The following is a 6,000-nucleotide window of genomic DNA, read 5'->3' as shown; positions in this document are numbered from 1 at the left end:
GAATTAATTAAAACTGAAGGTTGGTTGTATAATTTTCTCGTTTTTTGCGTATTAAGTTAATGTGGCACCGTGATATACTTTGGCGTCTGACTTTGTGTTTTTATATTACTGACTACGAAACGAACAATTTGCTGGTAGTAGGATATATTTTATATCCGCCCCGATAGCAACCGTACACAAGGTGTTAAAACCCGCCATAGTGGCCCACAATTGTGTCGCGTTCCAGGATCAACTTGTGTAGAGTCGGTTCCAACAGGCCGGCATAATTGTGTCGACTGTCGAGGGGTAATCATCTTTTATCAATCGACATACTATTGGACCCCACTCTAATTACCATCAGGTGCAGTGGAGTCGCTTTGCCGAGAAAAAAAAAATCGTTTGATGTTTTCTTATAATATAGTAATTACACTACAATGTATTACAAAATGATGCTTCACGGCAGAATTAAACATCGCTTTTACTCTAAATGATCATATTTGTTCCATGCAAAATAAGGTCTGTAAATTAAGGAGCTCTAAATTCGAACCCAGGAATAGGCAAGTATATTTTTATTTATAAAACTCTACGTAATCATTATTTTGTAGAATTACAAACAAGAATTGTTTTAAACACTTGATTTGGCTTTAATATCCTCGATTAAACACAGTTGGTGACAATAATGTTTCGGCTCTGCCTATCCTTAGAGTGGTGATGGAATAGCGGATATTTAATTTATTAACGCAAGGATTGTTGAGTATTGTCTTCCTTTTTAAGTGTTCAGCCTATATTTTATAGCCATGAAATACGTATAAGCAAAAAAAAAAATTCAGAAATTTTGATTTTTTTTTCATTATAATTAAATGAACGTCTACATTTTCAATATTAATACTTGTAGTGATATGCCTATAAAAACATACAAATAGACCAAGTGACAAAACGTTATATATATTTCTAAAAAACAAATTAAACTGAGTAGATCATAGTTGTTTACCATACAGCACCAGATCACGTGATAAATTCAAGTGTTTTGACGTCACGCTACTTATTATATAAAGCTATTTTTCATGGATGGAAATATGTTCATCCTTATGTACGTGGAGGGTAGATTTGTGCGCAATAAAGTCATATTACCGTTCGATAACTATAATTTCACATACTCTGTAGTCTAAAGGCAGTGTAAATGAATATTGGCCTTGTAGGTCGTAGATTCGATTTCCAGGTTGCGCAACACTACTATCCCGATTTTTTATACCGGAACGAAAAAATAACTTTTCTACACCTAATGATAAGTAGAGTAAGGTTCAGGTACATCGTTCAATTACGAAAGATGACTATCCCTCGCTAATTGATACAATTATGCCGGCCTGTCCGAAACCGGATATAAATATGCTGATTCTACATACACAGTATAAGGCCTCTGTCCCATAGGTTTAGATAGGGACTATGAATTGCCACTTTCTTTTTATTCTAGAACGCGAAAATCTTACCGTAGGAACCTAAAGTTGAAGTAAGAAGATCCACTTAAAACTGCCTTTGAGAACTCAATCCGTTCAATTCTGTTAGAAAACCCACATAAAGTATTTATTAAACAAACCTGGGATATTCTTGGTTGGATTTATACGCACTAAACAAATATCAATTCATTAAGAATTTATCACATGTCGCTTTAACGGTGAAGGAAAACATCCTGAGGAAAGCTACATACCTGTGAATTCTCCATGAGAAATTTGAAGGTATGTGAAGTCCGCAGAAGGCAAGCGTGGCATCCTAAGGCCTAAAACTCTTAGGACTTGGAGTTTCTAAAACCCTCTTAGTAGAAACACCTCATGTTAGCAGTGGACATATTAGAATATAGGGCTGGTATTATTGTATGACCAAGGATACAACATCTCCTCAACCTGTTGATAAAAATGTATTAATGAATTTATATTTTATATTTATGTACGTTAATGACTTTTTTAACTAATTAGAATCTTATTAGATTTATTAGTGATTAAAACAAAAAGCATAACAAAAGAGTAGCTCGGGTGATGGTACGCGCTTCGCTAGTTAATTTCATTTATCACCTAAAAACACAGAACTTGGTATTAAATATCTACAGTATATTCATAATGGTGGCCAACAAAAGCTATATTCCCCGATGATCGCTAGAATTATGCTGGCCTGTTATTTTGTATGTGTTTTCGCGGGTAAAAAACGTGTTATCGCGACTACCACTTGGGGGTAAGTGGAACGGTTATGTTAGTTCACCGGTCTTATGACTAATATCGACACTCGGGAGTATAACATCATCCGAACGAGCATTGGACCGAGTCTCTTTCTCCTGTACTCCCTATACCAGCATACCAACCGAAACCTGGCTTTCTTTGGCGCATACGGGACGGCCCCGGGGTATTTTGCTGCACTAAGGTAACTACGCGGAGCTATCCCTGATCATTTAGTATCTCTACCTGCTGACTGTGGTACCTACGTGGATATTTATAATGGGTACTATAACTAGGTTTTTTAATATGAGTACTGTCGCTATATAGCTAAATATAAAATACATTCACTATCCCATCAGTATGACAGTAACTATTTTATAAACAACGACATAGAAGCAGTATATAAGATCTAAATAATTCTACTCTAAAATAGGTACAATATTTCTGAGAAACAAACGAAAAAACCTAACAAGGATTAACAAAATGGCCGCCGGTGACGTCATCTTAAAAATCTCTACATATCACGACAATGACGAGCGGGCAAGCGTTTTTCCGTTCAAAAACTATATACTTTACATAAGGCTTACATAAGACGTGTGTGTGTGGTACATGGTTTCGGCCAGTCGCGACTCGCTGCGCAGGAGTCGGTGTTGTTCCACTCAAGCGCATTTGCGAGCTAGCCTTCTCGGCGGGCGGACGCGCGCGGGCCCCGTACCCAGTGCAGTGCCAGTGACAGTGTCCAAACTAGAAAGTTGGATTATTGATATTATTTTTATTTTCAACAACGAATAGAAAACTCGCGTGATTTTCGCCGCTTTTTAAATCAACCAGGTACGTTTTTGTTTGGTTACGAAAGGCGTTTTTTTACTAACGTTTTCGGCTCTTTTGTTTCTTATGTACGTATATTGACGCGAAAGTTGTAAACTTTCAAGAATCAATGTTGCTATTGATTCCAATTGGAATTACGTAATACAATTAATAATCACACAATAGATATTATCTTTTACAGTGGTAGAGCTTCAGGAATGTGTTTTCATAATGTAATAAATTTGTACAATAGAATTGAATACCTAAAGTTTGCAGCTTTCTTGTTTTCTAAAATAATATCATATTTATGTTAATTACATAAATGAACATTTATATTTCAAAAATAGAACAGCGTAAAATTTAAATTACAAAATGGGAATAAACTTTCTATAATCAGGCGGCAAACGATTTCTTATGGGAAATTAATGGGGAATTACGGTGTTCCGTAGTTTTTCTACAGTCAGTCATTTTTCAACACTTCCAAACTACTTAAGTAAGAGATTGCACAGTTTTTGTTTACGTAAGTAATCGATTACATTTTTTTACTCTTCACCGACGGAATGCAAGCACGAAATGGGCCAGACTCGTTCTGTTACAAAATTTTAAACAAATGTTTAGGAAACTTTATTAATACATTGATTTCTAGAAACTTCTGTGTGTATGTTATATTTAAAACCATGGATACATCAAATATCATAGATAGATACTTTATTATCACTATAGATAGAAAGAATTAGGGCTTTCAGTATATCTCTTAACGTGTTTTTCATAACTTCTAGGCCAACGTGGTGTACTAAGACCTAAACTCTCAATACTAGACAAGGCCTGAACTCACAATTGAGCAGTATATAAAGTGTTGGTATTATATCTTTTACCCTGTTGTGTCAATACCCAGAATATTTATAATAATAGCAATAATAGAGGAGCTTTACATATAATTATAATTATTTTTCATGTCTTGAATGCTTTCGTTAATTAAAATAACAATGCGTATCGTAAATTAATACACGTATATTATAATCAACTAATAGGTTTGAACCTACTTTTATCTATACTATTAAAAATATTTAGAATTTACATAATCTAACTGACTAGTGAGCTTTAGCTAATTGGTGTAAATAACCTTTCCAAGACAACGAGAAATGCAACTGATTTTAAAATAACTTGTGATATAAAAATTCCTTAATATTACAAATAAGGTATGATTATTCTTTAATAGATTTCAAAAGTATTCAATATTAAGTGTTTATCGGGGTTGAACAATCTTTCCCGAAACAAAAATCCTTCTGTATATATACCAGGATTAATCTTACATCTTGAGATGGTATTTCAAATTTTATCTTATTCCGTTTCGTAGAGTCGGCGTCTTCGTCTAACAAACACACAATATGCAAAAATCTTCGCAACTTTTGGCATTTACAATATTACTAAGGTGATGATTATAGTATTGCAATTAATCAAACAAGTATTCTAGAATCAATTTTAATTAATGTAATATTATTCTGTAAAACTACGTGACGATTGCCACTGAATGTGCTTTATAATATTAAATTGCAATATGTAGGTGTAGTTTATACATGAACAATCAGGGTAATAATAATAATTTCAGCCCTGTATTATATACTGTCCCACAGTTGGGCATGGGCCTCCTCTACTACTGAGAAGGATTAGGCTTCAGTCCACCACGCTGGCTTAGTGCGGATTGGTAGACTTCACACACCTTCGCAATTCCTATAAAAAACTCCTTAGATATGCAGGTTTTCATACGATGTTTTCCTTCACTATTAAAGCAAGATGATAATTCACAAAGAATACACACATGATTTTAGAAAAGTCAGAGGTGTGTGCTCTTGTCTTTTGAACCTACGGATATTCGTCGCAGCAGTCAGTTTCACAACCAACTAGAATATTTTTTTGCAATAATTGTCAGGTTACTTACTGTAATCTACTTTAAAACGCAAACGACACTAAGCTGACAATTCTTCGTAGAATATCGAATACTTTTGAAGTCTGATCGCACAAAATTAAACTCCAGATTTTACCGACGGTACAAAGAAATCCTGGTGTAAGTTATTTTGATAGAGTCACCTCATCTTTTTCTGACAGTATAAACTCGTTCAGACGGGAAACCATGGTATCATAAAATGCGTCATATCCTTTTATGACAGTGTATGCTCGTTTAAACGTAAACTATGGTATCATAGAAGGCGTAGTCGCAACCTTGCTGACATTGTTGATATCAGAAAGATTTTCGAATACTTTTGTTGCTTAATAAGCTGATGGAATCTCGATAATCGTCTTAATATAATAGTTATATGTATTTATATATTTATAATATTGTATTCGTTTATTGAGTGTCTTCGTGTAGTTATACCTTTTATGTGCTATATTATTTTTAGTTTACTTTTCTTCAGCTTATTTTATCAATTTATTATTTATTACATCTATTCGTAATATCATATATTGTTTCATCATTGTATTACCCAAAGGTAGGCTATTAGAGAATGCCAGCGTTAAGTCCGTCTTTATATGTTGTAGTAGCTAGGCATCCATATAAGTCGATTATTAACGGGTACTCTTTGCAAATGAATTAAAAAAAAAACCTAATAAAATTACTAGAACGATAATATATTCAAACAAACAATTTAATGTTTATTTGTATGAATCAATGCTTGAAGAATATCGATAATTCAAGTCGGTTCGTCAAATTGTAGCTCACGAGCAGTGCTCGCGTTGAAGTGTTCGAACTGAACCTTGCGCATAGCTACCTTCGCTATATTGCTGTCCCTTTGTACACGCAGCGCGGTATCTCTAACTGGAAGCTAGATAAAAATGCATATGTGCGTGCGTATATACTCAGGGTATTTCGAAAATTTGTGTCTTCATACGTAGGGTCATTGTGCCGGTTTCGCGATCAGCTCCAGTAAGTGACCACTTGCCTGAATAGATTTCATTAATACCATTTCATATTTCTTGAAGTGTTATGAGCTACTCACAGCGTCTTGAAGTG

General features: G+C 34.4%; 1 protein-coding gene across 2 annotated transcripts in view; it reads left to right on the top strand.

Annotated features, from left to right (window-relative positions):
- The first annotated feature begins 2,859 nt into the window (after positions 1-2,859).
- LOC115442975 (paired box protein Pax-5) overlaps positions 2,860-6,000 on the top strand; it is a 106,939-nt gene continuing 103,798 nt past the window's right edge. For both annotated transcript variants that reach the window (XM_030168227.2, XM_030168226.2), the window contains exon 1: positions 2,860-3,014. The gene's annotated coding sequence lies outside the window, so the exon portion shown is untranslated. The remainder of the gene's footprint in view (positions 3,015-6,000) is intronic.

This window comes from Manduca sexta, chromosome 3, assembly GCF_014839805.1.
Source record: "Manduca sexta isolate Smith_Timp_Sample1 chromosome 3, JHU_Msex_v1.0, whole genome shotgun sequence".
NCBI lineage: Eukaryota > Metazoa > Arthropoda > Insecta > Lepidoptera > Sphingidae > Manduca > Manduca sexta.
Note: the sequence above shows the minus strand (reverse complement) of the source record. Positions and strands in the feature narration are given on the sequence as shown.